Raw genomic sequence first — 18,766 nt, forward strand, 5'->3', positions numbered from 1 at the left:
TCCACACACCACTGCTGGCTTGAAGACAGAAGAAGGGAGCCATGAGCCAAAGAATAGGGGCAGCTTCTAGAAACTGTAAAGGCAAGGAAGCAGATTCTTCTCTGGAGCCTCCAGAGAGGAAGGAAGCCCTGAAAACACTTAGATTTTAGCCCTGTTAGACCCACACCAGACTTCTGACCTACAGAACTGCAAGATAACAAATTTGGGTTGCCTAAGCAACTAAATTTGTGCCTGTCTGTGACAGACAAGATAAGAAACTAACACATTTCCTATCTCTTTCCTGTGTATCCTGAAATGTTAGGTTCCTTAGGATTCCAACTGCCAAACTATATAGAGACAAGAGAGTTTAGCAGACAAGGAAAACAGACTTGATTGACTCTGTTATGACTTCACTTTGTGACGTTGGATAAATCAGTTTCTCTGGCCCTCAGTTTCCACATCTGTAAAGTGAAGTAGTTTTATTAAACAGTCTCAAAAGCCTTTTTCCCTCCAAGTTCAGAGATTTGATATCCTTAACCTTTTCTTCCTGGTGTAGAATGCTCTGCAAGCCCTAGCCAACCACCCCCACCACAGCTCACGGCAGAGCTTTGGATAGGGAGAAAAGGTCCGTGTGGTCACAGCTCTCTTGGGTCTTACCCACAGCAAGCGAGGGCAGAAGTGGTCATAGTAGGCACAGCAGCTGCCCAGTTTGCCATCTGTACTCAGGAAGAAAATATTTAGTGCTAAGTAAGCACTGTAGGGGCTAAGGTGCTGGAGAATCCCTAAACCCAGGTGATGACAGAGGTCCTCCTGAAGGAGGGGAGGCTGTGTTAGCTTTGGATAAGGATATTCAGTGCATCAGTAGTGGCAAGAGGCAAGGCCCAGAATGAGCTGGGCGTGGTGAATAGACCAAGCTGATAGAAGAGAAAGGTGTTGTTGTGGACATAAAGTTAGAAGGACATGTTAAAACCGGATGGTAGGGGCCTTAAAAAATTCCAGGACAGGGGCGCCTGTGTGGCTTGGTCGGTTGAGCGTCCGACTTCGGCTCAGGTCATGATCTCACGGTCCGTGGGTTCAAGCCCCGCGTCGGGCTCTGTGCTGACGGCTCGGAGCCTGGAGCCTGTTTCGGATTCTGTGTCTCCCTCTCTCTGTGACCCTCCCCCATTCATGCTCTGTCTCTCTCTGTCTCAAAAATAAATAAACGTTAAAAAAAAAATTAAAAAAAAAAAAAAAAAATTCCAGGACAAGGATATAAAGACTGAGCGACCTCCTTTTCTAAAATAAATTTTTAAATTTATTTATTTTGAGAGAGAAAGTGAGGGAGGAGCAGTGAGAGAGGGAGAGAGAGAGAATCCTAAGCAGGCTCCCCACTGTCAGTGTGGAGCCCGATATGGGGCTCGAACTCACGAACTGCAAGATCATGACCTGAGCCAAAATCAAGAGTCAGGAGCTTAACGGACTGAGCCACCCAGGTTCCCGAGTGACCTCCTTGAGGCTGCACTGCATTTTGTGCCATGTCATATGCACAAAGCTTAGTATAGTGCCAGACACATAATAGGTGCTGAACACAATAGGTGCTCAATGTTTGTTGAATGAATAAATGAACACAAACGTTTTTTCGAACAGGACACTGCCATAACCCATGATGAATTTAAAGAATGTAAGTGGGATCCCAGTGTACCAAATGGATTAGAGGAGGCAGGGGTGGAATGTCTGGATACCAATCAAGAGTCTGCCAAACTGACAGAGACATAAAGGTCAAGCTGGGAGGCTGGGCAGTGTGAACTGAAACCAAGAGATCCATGTGCCATTAAGACTTTCTCTAAACCAGCCCAGCTGGGAGGATGTCATTTTCATTCATGCAAATCTCCAAGGAAGGAGCACCCCCACCTCGTGAATAAGAGCAACGCAATAGCCCAGACAGGCCAGCACACACTGAACAGAAATCCTCAGGCAGCAATTTAAGCATCTGTAACCCACATTGTATTGTCAGTGGAAATGACCACTGATCTCTGCACAATTATTCTCCCTGTAATCAAAGCTGGTTCTTAGTTCACCCTTTCCTTCCCTAGACTCAACAACTCTGATTCCCCTAGTCATTTTCAGAGGCTCATTCACCAAGTCTTCTGATTGCTTATGTTCTTCTCCTCTGATTCCTTTCCAACTTCCCTCTCCCTGAAGTCATGCACCTGAATCAGTGTTGCTCTAGCCACACTCATCTCTAAGTAGATGGCAAGGAGCATAGCTCTCCTCCAGGAGGGAGATGTGGCCTCATGGGAGCATTGCAGTTATGTTCCAAGCCCAGCCAGCCAAGGATGCTGACTGTCCTGACCTAGAGGAGCCCCACAGAAATCAGCAAGAAGCCCACCTCCAGACAGCGTCTGGCCTCAGATCCCAGAGGAAGTCACTGTCCTTTTCCTCTTCATCATCCTCTCTAAGCTTTCCTATCTTTGTATCAGCCAAAGCCCATACCAGCAAGGACAGAAGAGTAATTGATGGCCTTAAGGGATATCAAAGTGCTATTGAGCAAAAACACAACTCAACAGCCTCGCAGGTGCTTCCTGCAACAGGGAGGGAAAGAAGTGTCTTTAGAAAGCCCTAAATAACTCTAGGCAGGGATGTCAACTTGACAAATGACCCTCAAGAAATAGCCCCGTTGTTCTCTGGTGTGTGATTCATCCCAGCCGGTGCTGGTGTCGGGGGCAAGGCCCAGCCGTGAGTCCTGCAGTTATCACTTGGGGCTGCTCTTCAGCTCTCCTCTCAGGAGGGATAAGAAGGCATTGTCTTGGTTCCCTTGGCCCAAGTCACTCTGACCTTGTTCTCCAGTGGAATCCTGAATTTGTGCTGATTTGGTTTAAGCTGCATTAGGTGGAGGGTGGGCACCATAGGGAGACTCTCTAAGCATCCAGAGGTCCCCTGCCCTTTGATGTGAGCTCCCAGGGCTTCTTGCAATCATAGCAACAAACACCATGGGTTCCTCTGGACAGAGACCCCCTTTTCTCTCCCTGTTCTCAGTTCCTCAAAGAACTGGCCTAAGTGCTTGTCAAATGTTGGACTGAATAAGTGAAAAGATCCCAAGACCAAGAGTCATGATAGCTAGTTTCTGGTCTTGACTCTGATAATAAGTAGCTGAGATCATGACCATGCGTTCAAGTTCTCCGGGCCTCCTTATCCTTGTGTGTAGAATGAGAAAGCAAGCTCTCAAATCCCCTCAAACTCAGACCATGAGGTACACAGAGGCCTGCAGGGGCTGGCTCGGGCTTGTACTCGCTCAGCAGAGCAAAGGTTGGGCAAATATGAGGCACTAGCAATTCCTTTGCACACCCAGCAACAGTCGTAAACAAAAATAGATTGAAAACCCAGGTAAAAGGTGCATAATAATTTCAATTAGTAGGTAGGCCAGGAGGCCCTCTCCAATGACACTAGATGCAGGTGTTGTGAGTAGCAACTGGACTGGCAGGCAGCCTTGCGCCCACACTTAACATAAATACGGCATTATCATCCCCCATGAGTTTATTGGGTCCTCTTCACCAAGGTGTCCTAGCCACCAGACTATGATGTACATTCTTTGGCTTATGATGTTTCTTCTGTGAAACAGCACAGCAAATGAATTGTCCGAGGAAGGCTGTCCCACCAGCAGAGGCAATTTTGTATGTGTGAGTTCCCAAGAGGAGTCTCTACACAAGATGGGGATGAGTGGTTTGTAATGAAATCATGGGCATGTTCTAAGGAGACCAGCCAATGTGTCCCAACAGGGGGCCCATTTCTCAAAGCAATCATCTGATTAATTCCCCCTGGGTGGTGGATGTGCTCTGGGTTTTAATGCCCTTGGTTTTCATCAATGGCAGCTTTGTTAGTGTTAACAGAAAGCAAGACAAATGCTTTTGAAATCAAGGTCTGGTGGATGCTGAATATGTGCCCCTCTCTGAAGATTATAATCTTCAGACTTAAGAATTGAATGAAATTGTCTTTTTTATGAAAAGGCATTTTAGCAACTGGAATTAAGGATCACAAAACCTTTCAGAGGTTTTAACAAGTTTCCCCTCTGGGAATCATTTTCAGTTCTTTTTTAACAGATCACTGATGCCCCTGATCACCGAGGCTCTTAGTGCAGGAGAAGTCAGTTAGTGAGGATTTGGACTTGTACTTCCTTTTCCCTTGCCTTTGTGGAAAGTGTCTAGTTACTCTTACACCTTGGCTTGGCTTAAGCAGGTGCTATGGTTTGACTGTGTCCCCCCAAAATTCATATGTTGAAATCCTGACTTCCAAAGATGCTGGTGTTAAAAGGTAGGGCCTTTAGGGTGCTTAAGTCATGAAGGGGGAGCACTCATGAATGAGATTAGTGTTCTTATAAAAGAGACCCCACAGCACTCCCTAGCCCCTTCCACCACGTGAGGATACAATGAGAAGTCTATGACCCAGAAGAAGGCCTTCAGTAGCACCTAACCACGCTGGACCCTGAACTCAGACTTCCATTCTCCAGAACTGTGACCAGTAAAAGGTTGTTGTTTAAAAGCCACCCAGTCTGTGGTATTTTTCATAGCAGCCCAAACGGACTATGAGAGCAGGTCTGACAGGAAGGGGCTCTGTTTCAGCTGTGGATCTTTGCCGGAGTCTGTATCTTCTGGGGGTTGGACAGACCATCCCACTGCAGAGTTAGACAAATAAAAGGAAAAATAGATACTCTTGCTCTGAGATACCAACACCTGCACACACACACACACACACACACACACGCATGCACATGTGCGTCTCTCTCACTTGTTAGTTTGTGCTGAGTTAGCTTGCCTGAGTTGATTAACCTTTCTGAGCCTTGGTTGTCTTGTTTATAAAATAAGAAAAATAAAAGGACCAAATCATAATTCTGTTTCAAGGATTAATGGGGGGAAATGTACATCAAGCACTTACTTAGCACAACACCTAGAATAATTCAAAGTGTTCGGTAATTATAACAATAACAATAATGAAATGTAATAACAACAATAATGAAATCTCCTCTTTCCTGACAAAGAAGCTTCAGCCCCTCAGCACTCTACAAAAAGTCAGAGCTGACTCCACTTGGACTTTTCCATCAGGTTCCCTATGAGGCAGAAGTACAATGTAAGTTACAGGCTTTTCATATCTGTCGTTGCAAATAAGAACTGGAATTGAGATCATCTGCAGTTGTCTGAGTTTGAGGGGACTTGCCTTCTCATTTTACAGATGAGGATACAGAGGCCCAGAGACCTAGGGCACCTGGGCTAACTTACTAAGACCAGAGACTAGCTATTATGACCCTTGGTCTTGTGATCTTTTCATTTACCCATTCAACATTTGTCAAGTGCTTAAATGAGGCGGTTCTTTGAAGAACTGGGAAAAGGGTAAGGGCTAGAGTCCCTGCTCTCAGTGGTCTTTGTTGCTAAGATTGCAAAAAGCACTGGGAGCTAATATCAAAGGGAGAAAGACTTCCGGCTGCTCAGAGAGAGTGTCTCCCCATGGTTCTCATCCCTCCCGGAACGCAACCCAAACCAATCTGGCACAAATCCTGAGAAGCAATCGGCAGTGTGCACAGGACCGAACCAAGGCCTCCATGCTGAGGCCTCTGCTTCAGGCCCTCCTTCCTTCTGAGTCCCTCTCTTTCTGACTGAAACGTGCATGTTTTTGCTCCATTAGTCAAAAAGCCTTAGTTAGCAAGGGACCAATAGTTTCATAAATCTCAAAAAAGGACCAATACTTATCAGACACCCTCTCACTTGTACCCCTATTAGGTGAAACAAGAGAAAGACTCCCAATGACTGTTACTCTGGAACTCACAGTGTACGATCTATTTACTGAAACAAACACTGGCTACAAAGATGCCGCCTTCACCACCATTTTAGAAGTGGGACTTTTCATGCCCAGAGCTGCAGAAGGTATGGATGTCATGCTAAACGTGACAGTTGCAGTGTGGGAGTTGCCCCCGATTCAAACACAAGCGCTAGGGACACGGGGATCTCCTCTGGGCTTGTTCACTGCTGCACCTCCAGGGTCCAGAATAGCACCCAGACATCATAGCCAATAAATATTTAGTGAATGGATAAATGAACCAAGTATGAACAGTGGAGTCAAAGAACCATCTAGTGAGTTTGGGCAGTTACTTGCCTTCTCTGTCTGCACCCAGATTCCTTATCTTGAAAAAGATTGTAATTGTTGTGAGGATTTTTGGTTTCATTGTATAAATCTGTTTAAAACAGTGCTGATCAATATGAAATATTTTTGAGTATAGATCTTCCCACCGATTGTACTTTTTCTTTGTCCTCACAGGGGATTGGCAAACATTCAGCAATTTAACAGATATATCTACAATTTATTTTATTTTTAATGTTTATTTTTCTGAAAGAGAGAGAGAGAAAGCAGGGAAGGGGCAGAGAGAGAGGGAGACACAGAATCCAAAGCAGACTTGAAACTCTGAGCTGTCAGCACAGAGCCCGACTTGGGGCTCAAACTCATGAACTATGACATGGTGACCTGAGCCAAAGTTGGATGCCTAACCAACTGAGCCACCCAGGCACCCCCTCTAAAATTTATTTTAGTTAAATGATCATATTAGAAAAGTTCTGAAAGTTTTTTTTTTTTTGGTCATTGTTATTTGTTTTTGTTTTGTTAAAAGGTCAGATGCCAATAGGTGCTTGACTTTACTACCATTATTTTATATGAAGTGTGACTTTTGTGTTCAGACCCACATGTGCTACCAAAAGAACCAAGTCACATTTCCATGCTTTTCTGGGGTTGACCCTCCTTTACAAAACTGGGACAACCAACCTCCTAGACATGCTGATGACTCCCTAGTAGTGAGCACTTTGTGGGAAGAAGGCCTCAAAGAGCTTTCCAGATGGTGAGCTGACCAAGCCAGTCTCCTCAGGCCACTCACCTAGACCCCTCCAAAAGCTTCATCTCAATTAATAGCAAAGTACATATGATCTTTATTAAAAAGAAAGAAAGAAAGAAAGAAAGAAAGAAAGAAAGAAAGAAAGAAAGAAGAAAGAAAAACAGCTAGCAAAATGTGGGATACTTAGTGGCTAAGACAGTGGGAGTAACTGGGAGACATGAATTCATCAAGCCTCATAAAATAGCAGTAAAGGCAAGTGGCATCATATTTAGCATATCAAAGAGAAGAACAGAAAAAGTACTTGAGAACCAGAAATGGGATCCAATTGCTGCCTCCTGGATCCACAGCTTGGGCAACAGCACACCCACCTGAAGTTCTCTATAAAAAGCCAACGCATTGGGGCACCTGGGTGGCTCAGTCGGTTAAGCGTCCGACTTTGGCTCAGGTCACGATCTCGCGGTCCGCGGGTTCGAGCCCCGCGTCGGGCTCTGGGCTGATGGCTTAGAGCCTGGAGCCTGCTTCCGATTCTGTGTTTCCCTCTCTCTCTGCCCCTCCCCCATTCATGCTGTGTCTCTCTCTGTCTGAAAAATAAATAAACGTTAAAAAATAAAAATAAAAAGCCAATGCATTGAGAAAACTGTCATTCCCAAATCCAACTGCTGAATATTGATCTGGCCTCGGACATTGTATTAGTAATAACAAACATTTGCACACAAGAAAGTATAGCAAAAATAGCATGGATTTTGGACTCCGAAAGACGTAAGCTTAAGTACCAATAGTGTGATCTTAAACAAGTTGTTTATCTCAACATCAGTTTGTCCTTTAAAAAATGGAGTCAAGGATAGCACCCCAGCAGTGTTGTTGTGAAAATGATAGACAATATCTGTAAGCTTCCAGAAGATTGCCTAAGTCATAAGCGGTGCTTAATAAAGGATGAGATGATGACAAGGATGATGACGAGCTTCCCTATTCAGAAAACACGTTCTCAAGTTAAGCAAACACTTTACCTTTCCCCCAGAAATGTTAGTACTTGTGAAAATTTGAGGTGCTAAAATTTCACAGCTTATCACGGCAGCTTTTCTGGGAGGACCGAATTATAGAAATTAAATTGGCCATATTCATGTGACCATAACTTTAAATGGCCCAAACTATTCCCAGCTAAAACAGCTTTTCTTTCCCATCAGCTTAAGACAAACACACACACACACACACACACACACACACACACACACGCATGCTTACCCCAGCAATTCATTTCTCATTTTGGTTTGGGATGGCGCCAGTTGGGAAAAGGGTTCAGAGTGTGTTTATTGCCTCTTTGTTCTCAAGCATTTTCTGGGGCCTCCTGGCAGCTCGTGGGTCTGCAGCAAGCAGCAAAGCCCTCCGGGGTTGCAAAGCCCAGACAAATCCCAGGCTCTGACCATTGCCTAGGGCTGGGGTAGAATGGCTGGAAACCTCTGCCCTCCCACCCCAAACTTCTGCTCAGAATTCTGAGCAAACACAGGGCAGGAGCTGAGCATTGGGCCCCCCAGGGCTTGTTCTTACTGGTATTGTTTTGGAGTCTGCAATGCTGCCTCTTGCCAGGCCCCAAACTGGACCTTTCCCCTGATACTGACTGTGACAGATTCTAGAGTCTCTGTTGTTTGGTCTCAGTAAACAATTGTTTGGCAGAATGAGCGTGTGTGTGTGTGTGTGTGTGTGTGTGTGTGTGAAGCCCTTCATACCTGGTCTTCATTAATGACACTAGGGATTGTAGACACCACAGATGCCCTGATTCCAGGTGGCCCATGGGTGCTTTTCCAGAGAAATTACCCAAACACTTAGCACCAGCACAAGCCCCCAGGGCTGACCCCATTTGGGATTCTTACTCTAAGCCTGCAGGTGAAAAAACTGTTCAGCCCAGGCTGAGGCAGGCCATCCTAGTGCTCTCCGCCCCTGCCATGGTTGTGCCACTTAAACCTGTGCTGTCGTGGATGTGTTAAAAGGTAATACAGCTCAGTGGTCCAGAGCACCACCTTTAGCCTTAGGTCCAAATCTGGCTTTGCCATTTTGGGGAGCTCTGTGACCTTGAGCTAAGCATGTAATCTCTCTTTGCCCCAGTTTCCCCAAATGTAAAGTAAGTGTAAGGATATTAACGCCTACCTGGTAGTGCAGTTGTGAAAATTACATGAGGTGGTGGGTGGAAAGGGCCTGACACGTACTGATAGTAAAAAGTAGAATCAGAACGTAAATTGCCGGAAGACTCAGTACTCCTTACGTGTCTTGGGCTTTGTTTTAGTGAGTTCCCAGCAACTCCCTCAAAAGGTTACGTGTAATGAGTGTGAATTAATAGGGGTTTCTGTGGGAGTTGTTACATCACTGATATTTTTTCAGCTTCAAGAATGGTGGGATTGATCAAATAACTAATTGTAAGACGTATTTTAAGTGTCAGGCATTGTTAAGGTGTGAGTCTGCAGAAATAAAAAAGCCTGGGTCACCGTCCCCACTGTACACACAGGAGAGGGAGAGACTGAGGTATCTTTTCAGATATTGACAACATCCAGGGTGACTGGGCTATGGCACAGATATTATAGAATGCTGGAGGCATCAGTGGTTTCCTGGGAGGGTCCGCCACGGAGCAGGGGTGGCCATGGAGAAAGGTCTTAAAGAATGAATAGGGACTAACCTAGAAGAGAAAAATGAGGAAGATGATTCTAGACAGAGTGAATATGCAAGGGCACAAAAGCAGCAAAGAAAATGCCATCTTTAGAGAAGGGTAAATAGTTCTCTGCAGTCAGAACACAACAGGAGAAAGTTGTCTGACAAGACAGACTGTAAGTAAATCTATTCGGCTGTAACAGTTTGGCTTAGGCCACTTGATGAAATAAATCACTGATGAGATGTCAGCCTGGCATGCCATTTACTCTCAGTGCTCCCCTCAACCCCAGCCACAGAGGCAGGAAGGCAGTAATGGGAACAGTCAAGGCTTAACTTGATTTAAATGGTTCTCTCAGTTCTTTTTCTGCCATGTAAACAAATGTCTTCTCTAAGTGCAGTTTCTTCATCTGTAAAATGGGAATGGGGTGGGGTGACTCTTCTTCCATTTTAAGGAACTTCATGCAAATCTCAGTCTCCTCACCCACTGATGAAAATATTCAGGGCATTGTTTGAATAGAGTGACTGTTCAACATACCCTTCTAGAAGATTATACAAAGTGACTTGGCAGAAATCAACTTGACTTTTCACACATGGTAATGGACATCTTGAATGAATTTTTCCCACTCTCCTCATGGCCCCATGTGACTTTTCTATGTCACCCTCTGCTCCCACCCGCAGGATGATGAACTATCAAACCTAAACTATTGCTTCCACTTCTGATTCCTCTGAGAAGGGATCTCATATTACGGCTCCGAGGGAGGCAACATTAGCCCAGGTGAAAGTACTTAATTTCCTCCCGTCATCCTCCCTTGTCCTTCTCTCCCCAACCCCCCCCAAAAACGCAGCTGAAATCTATCAGAGCCTTAAGTGAGGAGCCAACGGACCTTGTTAAGTCATCGGGCCCATCGATGAGAGTGGACTGACAACCGGAGGCTTCTTTCCTTTCTGGTCCCAGAAAGACATTCTCTAGATTCTATCAGCAGTGAAATTCTCTCAGTGCCTACCCTGATTCTCTTTCCAAAATCACAGCTTGACTTCCCAAAACCGTGGCCAGCCCGTGCTTCCTGCACAAGCTGCCTGAAAATCACCCGTCAGAAAATCTTCAGGGCACTGCCGGGTCTGTGTAATGACAGTCCCACTCTTCACGCGAGGAAACTGAGCCACAGCAAATACAAGGGGAATATTCCAGACCCATATTCTTCAGCAGAAAAGAAAAAAACCTTTAGTGCCATTATTTATGGCTTGAGATCCTGGAGCTCCTTTTTCCAAAGCAACCTCAGGAAGACAGCACATGTAGTCTGAAGAGTGGGTAGGTAGAGGGACAGATATCATAAGCTGCAGGCAGATATGTAGATAAATCTGTTTATATTATATATATATGCTTATAAATTGTATGAATTTATATATTTACATATTATATACTTATAAAATATAAATACAAATAATATAAACATAAAATATAAACATAAATATTTTAATATATATTTATAAATTTTTATTCATTTATTTATCAGCAAAATCCCACTGACCCAATGGGACTTGACCTGAGTTTCTTACTGAAACCTGTTCCTTCTACCAAAATGATCATTAGAAAATTTTTCACATGAGAAAATGAAAGACTCCAGAGGAAAATGTGTTTTTAAACCCTAGCTAACCAAAAGAGGTTGTTCTTCCTTCTTATTCCACACTTGCGTAAAAGCTCTTGGCTATTTGAGTGTTTGCTTCCTGATTCACAATTGTCCCTCCCTTTTACTTAGCTAATTTATTAAACACCCCCTCCGCTCTGGGAACCCAGCATCACACAAACAATGGCACAGAGAGGTCTTTAAGAAAACAGACTCAGTGTGCTTAAAAGGAGAAAACACAGTTAAAAGAATTGATTCTGACTAAACTATTGTAGAAACAATGGTGCAACCAGTTTGTTTTCTTCCATGGGCTTTGCCTTGGCTCTGATGTCAGTGGACCCAGCCCTAAAAGCACTTCTTAGTAAAATCCACATACCTGGGGCCTGGGGAGCTGTGTGGAAAGAGAAGAAAGCCTCTGAGGTCTGCGTCCTAGCTCACTTGGGGAAAGCGGGAATAGCACCCACCAGGCAGTGGGTCTTCAAGTGAACAGAGACAGCTCAAACAAAGCCGTATGCCCGAGGTGACCATGAGCCCATAAACCTCCTTCTTATATGCAGACATCCTGGAAACAACCTTGGGACTGCCAAGAAATGGAGGCCTGAACCAATTTTACTTGGTTCTTTTTTTTTTTTTTAATTCATTTATCTTGAAAGGGAGAGAGAGAGAGAACACAAGCAGTAGAGGAGCAGAGACAGAGGGAGAGAGAGAATCCCAAGCAGGCTCTGTGCTGTAGGCTCAGAGCCTGATGTGGGGCTCAAACTCCCAAACCGTTGAGATCATGACCTGAGCCGAAATCAAGAGTCAGACACTTAACCGACTGACCCTCCTGGGCGCCCTTTACCTGGTTCTTAAGAAGGAAAACTGCTTCCCTGGGTTACACATGAGGCTGAGTCATAGACTGCGTGCCATCCTTCTGTTCCCTGAAGTTCAGGGTGTGACCTCATTGTTGACTGACCCCCATAAACCATGTCCCATCCCCTTCTTCTTCACTACCTCCCACAACAGAGGCCACAGCTTAATGTTCTGTCTCTTGCAGCTAGACAGAGCCAGATCACCCCATTTTGCCCATAGAATGCAAGCAGTGGACTCCTGGATACTGCTACCAGAATAAATTTTTTCCTATAAAAAGGCATAATCTTGGTGAGCACAAACCTTGCCATTCATTCTTCTTGCTGCCTTAAATATGCCACTCTCAGGTATACAGCCACCTTACAACTGACAAATTGATAAAGAAGATGTGGTATATACACAGTGAAATACTACTCAGTGATGAAAAAGAATGAAATATTTCCATTTGCAACAACGTGAATGGAACTAGAGTGTATTATGCTGGGTGAAATAAGTCAGTCAGAGAAAGACAAATTATCGTATGATTTCACTCATATGTGGAATTTGAGAAACACAACAGATGAACATAGGTCAAGGGACAGAAAAATAAGAAAAAAACAGAGAGGGAGGCAAACCATAAGAGACTCTTAAATACAGAGAACAAACTGAGGGTTTCTGGAGGGGAGGTGGGTGGGGGTTGGGTTAAATGGGTGATGGGCATTAAGGAGGGCATTATTTTGGATGAGCACTGGGTGTCATATGTAAGAGATCAATCACTAGGCTCTACTCCTGAAGCCAAGACTACACTGTATTTTAACTAGCTTGAATTAAAAAAAAAAAAAAATGTTGGAATTCGAACTTGGGTCTCAGCCACCTCCTAGACCAATCACTTCTTTGGTCCACAAATTACAGCCAGCAATAAGGAACCAAAATGTTAGGCAGTGAGGAACAGAGAAAAGTGCACTGGGGAGAGATCCAAGCTCAAGTGCTTGCTCTGTCCTGGCTGTGTGGCTTTAGGTTAGTCAGTTCACCTCTCTGAGTCTCTGTGATATTGTGATTTCTAATATGAAATAAATTATTTGCTTTTTGTCCCATTCCTAAACACTCTTGGAATTTCCTATGTGATGGGAGTCATAAAAGTATCTTTTTTAGATACTTATATGCCAGATACTTATATGGCACCTATAAGGTGCCATACTTATAGTAGGGCACCTGGATGGCTCAGTCAGTTGGCCTCTGATTTCAGCTCAGGTCATGATCTCATGGTCTGTGGGTTCAAGCCCCATGTCGGGCTCTGTGCTGACAGCTCAGAGCCTGGAGCCTGCTTCGGATTCTGTGTCTCCCTCGCTCTCTGCCCCTCCCCCGCTTGCACTCAGTCTCTGTCTCTCTCTTAATAATAAATAAATATTAAAAATAAAAAAAAAACCAGAAACAAAAACTAAAGGATGGGATTCAGAGAGCTTCTGGGTTGGTGAACACCTGGCAGTGCAGGGAGAGCGATGTGCCTGGAGAGGGCATGGGTGAAGCTCTGTGCCCTTTCCCTGTGCTTGCCCCGTGCATCTCTTCTGTCCAGCTCTTCCTAAATTATATCCCTTTATAACGAACTAGCAATCTAACAAGTAATCTAATAACTAGCAATCTAATAAGCAATCTATAAGTGTTCTTGAGTTCTGTGAGCCACTCTAGCAAATTAATCAAATGTAAGGAGGTCATTTGAACTTCCAACTTATAGCAGTTGGTCAGAAGCACAGGTAACAATCTAGACTTATGACTGGCAACTGAAGAAGGGGGCAGCCTTGTAGGACCGATTCTTTAACCTGTGGGATGTGACACTATTTCTAGGTAGATAGTATCAGAACTGAGTTGAATTGCAGGACACCCAGATGGTTGGTGTGGGGGAAAATCCACATGTTGGACTTGGGTGCAGAATTAGAGTTGCATTTTCCTTATATATGAGAACTAGCCTGGGAAACTTCTGATGTCCATTCCAGTGGTCAGTGCGGTTATGAGTCTAGAATATGGACATATTCCACCCCCGTTCCTCCTAATAAGCCACGATATCCTCAAAGTCCTTCTGAACCTACCTGTGACTCTGACTCTATGGAAGAAGCAAGCTGATGCCCCAGAACATCCATGGTTCCATTCTCATTTCTGCTGGACACTAACTTCTGGATGCACTGTGAATGTGGGTCCCAAGGAAAACTTGGGGCAAACTCCCAACCACTAAGGAAAGAGCCCGATGGTGTGGTAGGATTTGTTTCCAAAGATGAGAAGTCAGGTCCTTCCCCCACTACAAGTCATTTGGCTGTCTGAGCCCAGGTTTCCTTTGTAAAATCAGGATAGCACTAAAAATCTCCCTAATCCTAGTTCCAGTCATGGTGACTGTGAAATCATGTGACATAAGGCACCAGGAATTCACTTTTAGAATGATAATTTTGTCATTATCTAGGGTTTAGCAATGTTCAGATAGGCCTGAGTAAAGAAAGTGATTTTACGCCTGGCATGTAAAAAGTTCGCATCTCATTGTATGCAATGCAGAGATGTTTCAAGGCAGGCCTGTGCTGCTCAGCTGCACTCACTTCCTGGCCCATTATTGTGGGTGCTCCTCCTTTACTCAAACAAACAAAATCCAAAGGCGACAAAACAACACAACAAAGGAGTGAGGGCAAGTACAGAGGAATCTCTCTCCTCAGAGGACAGTTGTTACATACCTCCACATTCACCATCCCACCACCCTCCGTCTGACCTCATGGGCTGCGGCGTAATCCCATTTTTTGAAAAACAACAAATGCTCTGTCCTTATCAGGCACCTTCCCAGCATGCTTTGTGATTCATCCGCTTCTTTTAATAGAAAGTATGTTAATGTAGGCACTGATGCTTGGGTCTATGGTCCCCTTACAGAAAAACATATCATCGTCCAAAAATCAAATTGAAACGACTTCAACTTAGGATAGCCAGAAGACCAGGGATTCAGTTTTCCATTCAGAACTTTTCTCTCCCTTTGTTTTCTGGGATCTCCGACCAAAAGGTGCTTGAGCTCCAGAGCTCCGTGGGCAACTAAAGTTTCCATGCTACAGTCCATGTCCGTGGGTCGGAATCCTTCAAAGTGACCGAGGAGGCTTTTCAGAAGCCAAAGGAAAGGTGGCCATTTTCCTCCATGAAACACTGCTCTTCCATATTGCCATTAAAAAAGCTGTGCCCAGGGAAAATATCAAAGTGATTTCGTGCTACTGGGTTCTGATATTGATCTTTTCACTCTCTCGATGGTTCCCATCTGGAAAATAATCTAACTGCTCAGGGTTTGTTGTTTGTTGGAGGTGGGAGATTTCCAATCCCTGCCTCTCTGAGAGCCGCTCCACGCACAGGGAGCTGGATACTGTAACAGCACAATGAGACTGACCAGATTAACAACTGGTGCGAGGAAAGTGTTGGCAGGGTAGAGCCTGATGTGTAGTGCTGACCATTATGCCTCACACCCCCGTGTGGCCTTGCTCTCCCACTGTGCCATCTCCTCAGACAGCACCTAGCTTTGGAAAAGCCCACCGTTCTCCGTGACCACACACAACTGTGGTTGTTCAGGCTGCCCATTGTGCAGTGTCCGTTGCCTAATAGGAAGCTTTGGTCCTAGCATGAACCCATTTTCAGGAAAGACACATTGTGTGCAAGAGGAAGTAGGCATAGTGGTTTGTGCCCAGGTTCAAGACTAACTGCATGGATTCAATCTTATCTCTGCCTCTCACTACCTCTGGAATTGTAGACGAATATCCCTTTTTCTCTCATGGCCTAGCTGTTAAAAGACAGAATGCCAGCACAGATCTCCCTGAGTTGCTGTGAGGGTTAAATTGGCATGAAGCACTAAGAACTGTGCTAGGTATATAGTAAGCACTCGGTAAGTGTTAGCTATTATTGTCTTTTTAAATGTGGAGAAAAGAGACAACTACCATTTGTTGAGCAGTCCTCTGGTCCAGACACGGGTGCTAAGCACTTTACATTCGTTATTTAATCCTGGTAGCCACTCAATGAGATACAAGTCATTATGCACATTTTTACCGAGCAAAGAGATTGAGTAACTTGCCCAAGGCAACAATGCTAGTGAGGGGTACATCTGGGGCAGGATCTGAACCCAGTTCTGTCTGATCTGAAATCCTTTGGGTAGGCCTGTATAGGGGAAGCAGTATTGTTTCAAGAGAACTGTAGCTGAATTGTGGTGATGACCAACAGCAAAACAAATGTCAAAGAAGGGTGTTAATGCGAGGAGCATCTGCTGGTGGAGTGCAGGGCCTGTCTCAGTAGCTGATGTAAGACAAATATCCTTTTTCTCAAATATACTAGAAGAAAGTGACAGATGCCATAGGTTGACCAACCCAGCTGTCATTCCCAGTCACGTTCCCCCTTTCCACAGAATCTCGATTTTAGTAGAGTAACGATGCATCCATCCCTAAGAAATGAGTCATGGCCTCTCACTCCCGTTTGCTAGATACCTTCCTGTCCTTGCTTACGTGGTCAGACACTGGGGATATAAGGGAAATTTTCCTGAGGCTTCAGAAAAAAGCTTATTTCTTAAAGTCCAGAAATCTAGAGCCTAATAAAAAGAAGGTCTTTTGCCCCGGCCTCTTCTTTCTTTAAGCTTGAGGTGCTCATGCAATGTCTGGAACTGCAGCTGCCATCTTCAGAAGACGAAGCATGAGAACAAAAGCCATTAACTCTGAGGATGGCAGAGAAAGATGGAAAAAGCATGGAAGGGTAACCAAGCGACTGAACAAACTCTGAGACTTCTTAACTAAGTAACAAAATAATTATGAGTTCATTCACTCCTCATACTTAGTCAAGTGTTCTGTTCCTAACTGACGGATGGAAGGAAGTGGACGCTTGCCTAGCCTAGTCAGGATTAAACTCCTCCGTCTTCACTCTCATGATCCATGGCTTGTACCTCATTCTGCCTGACGTTTCCAAGGCTGCTTGTTTACACAACTTTCCTCTTCCCCCTTTTTAGCCGACACTACCTCCCCCAGAATCACCCATGCCAAGCTACTTGAAGGAAGGAAGCTCGAATCATTTTTTTATCCACTGCTCCCGCTCCCTAGCCCCACCTGCCATAGTGACTTACTATACCATTCCATCCTGAATCGTCACGTCCATCGCAGACAGAAAGGCCAGCATACACACACATGCACACATGTGTGCACACACATACATCCACAGAACCACACATGTTTATCGACCTGAAGCAGGAATCACGGGGCTGCAAGTGCTGAACCCCTGTTCAAGGTCTCAACATGCTGCAAAGAAGATAGAGTGATGAGAATAAGTGGGAAGAAACCCATTGGAAAAAAAAAAAAAAACGAACTAGGAAGCATGGGAAGAGGGAGAGCCAGAAAATAAGCCAGCATGGCAACAGCTCAAGGGCTTGACATGGGCGAGATTTACTGCACTAATATGTTGGGCTGCCTGCCGTAATTAGTTTCTGTAAAAACCGTATCTCCTAGCTCAGATTCAATTAAATCATATGGTGTTTATTTGAGAGCTTTCTTATTACATGACGGGAGGGCTGGCAGGGCCCCAAGCTCAGCTAACCCACCTGTCCCTCGCCTGGCACAATTTATGTGCCAGTCACACTGTTTTCCGGTGGTCAGGCAGCAAGGAGATGAATGGGTGAGTGTTTGTCCCGACAGAGACACGGGAAGATGCCACGTGAGGCAAGCATGGCCCTGAATGATGTCGTTTTCTTCAAACCCTGAAAAGAAAACACGCACCAGAAATAGTTAACCCAGTGTTTGATCCAGACATTGGTTATCTTATAGTCCCTTTGGGTGGAGGGGGCAAAGCCAGAGGGATTGCTTCTCAAAAATCATTTGTTAAGAACAAGCGACAGGTCTGTTAGAGAAGATTCTGATGAGATAGGAAAGAAAAGCATCTTATTCAGAAAATTCATCTGCCTGAGATTTCCTGATCACTGCACAGTGGTGCTTTTGACCGAATGCACTTTCTGTGCCACTCTTCATCGCCATAGAATGAATAAACATTCCCTCAAAATGCCCTCAGTATGAGACACGTGCGTGTGGTGAGCTCTTGGGAGGAGAAGAGAGTCCCAGTCAGAATGAGAAAACAGAGGTTTCTGCATGACACCATGTTTAGCAGCAAGGGCAGTCTCTTCCTCCTGAAACTGAAATCAATATCAAATTAAATCTGTGTGCTTCATTTCCACGGGTAACTTCCTAGACTTCTTTCATAGCCAGTCATGATGTCTTCACCCTCATCTGTTCACTTGCATGGTGCATGAGTGTGTGTGTGTGTGTGTGTGTGTGTGTGTGTGTGTTTCTCTGCCTGCAAAGTACATGTTCCCGTAGGAGAGAAACAGCATAACACATCAGCTGCTCCCTGTTACTAAAGAGTTAGCAAGAAAATCATCTTTGAAACTAAGATCTGCAGGAAAGAAGAGTAAAAGATAATTCTTTAATTCTGAAACTCCCCGTGTGCGGCTTATCATCTCTGTCACCTGGTCTGTTAAGGGAATATTGAACTCGAGCAGAATCTGTCCTAAAATCTTAGGCTGAGTTTCTTTTTTTTTTTTTTTTTTAACGTTTATTTATTTTTGAGACAGAGAGAAAGAGAGCATGAACGGGGGAGGGTCAGAGAGAGAGAGAGACACAGAATCCGAAACAGGCTCCAGGCTCTGAGCAGTCAGCACAGAGCCCGATGCGGGGCTCGAACCCACAGAGCGTGAGATCGTGACCTGAGCCGAAGTCGGACGCTCAACCGACTGAGCCACCCAGGTGCCCCTAGGCTGAGTTTCTGAGGATGCTTTTCTCTCCTTGTTCTCGTTTTGGTGAGTGATTATTTGCTATTGTCT

Source organism: Neofelis nebulosa, chromosome 1, assembly GCF_028018385.1.
Source record: "Neofelis nebulosa isolate mNeoNeb1 chromosome 1, mNeoNeb1.pri, whole genome shotgun sequence".
Classification (NCBI taxonomy): Eukaryota; Metazoa; Chordata; class Mammalia; order Carnivora; family Felidae; genus Neofelis; species Neofelis nebulosa.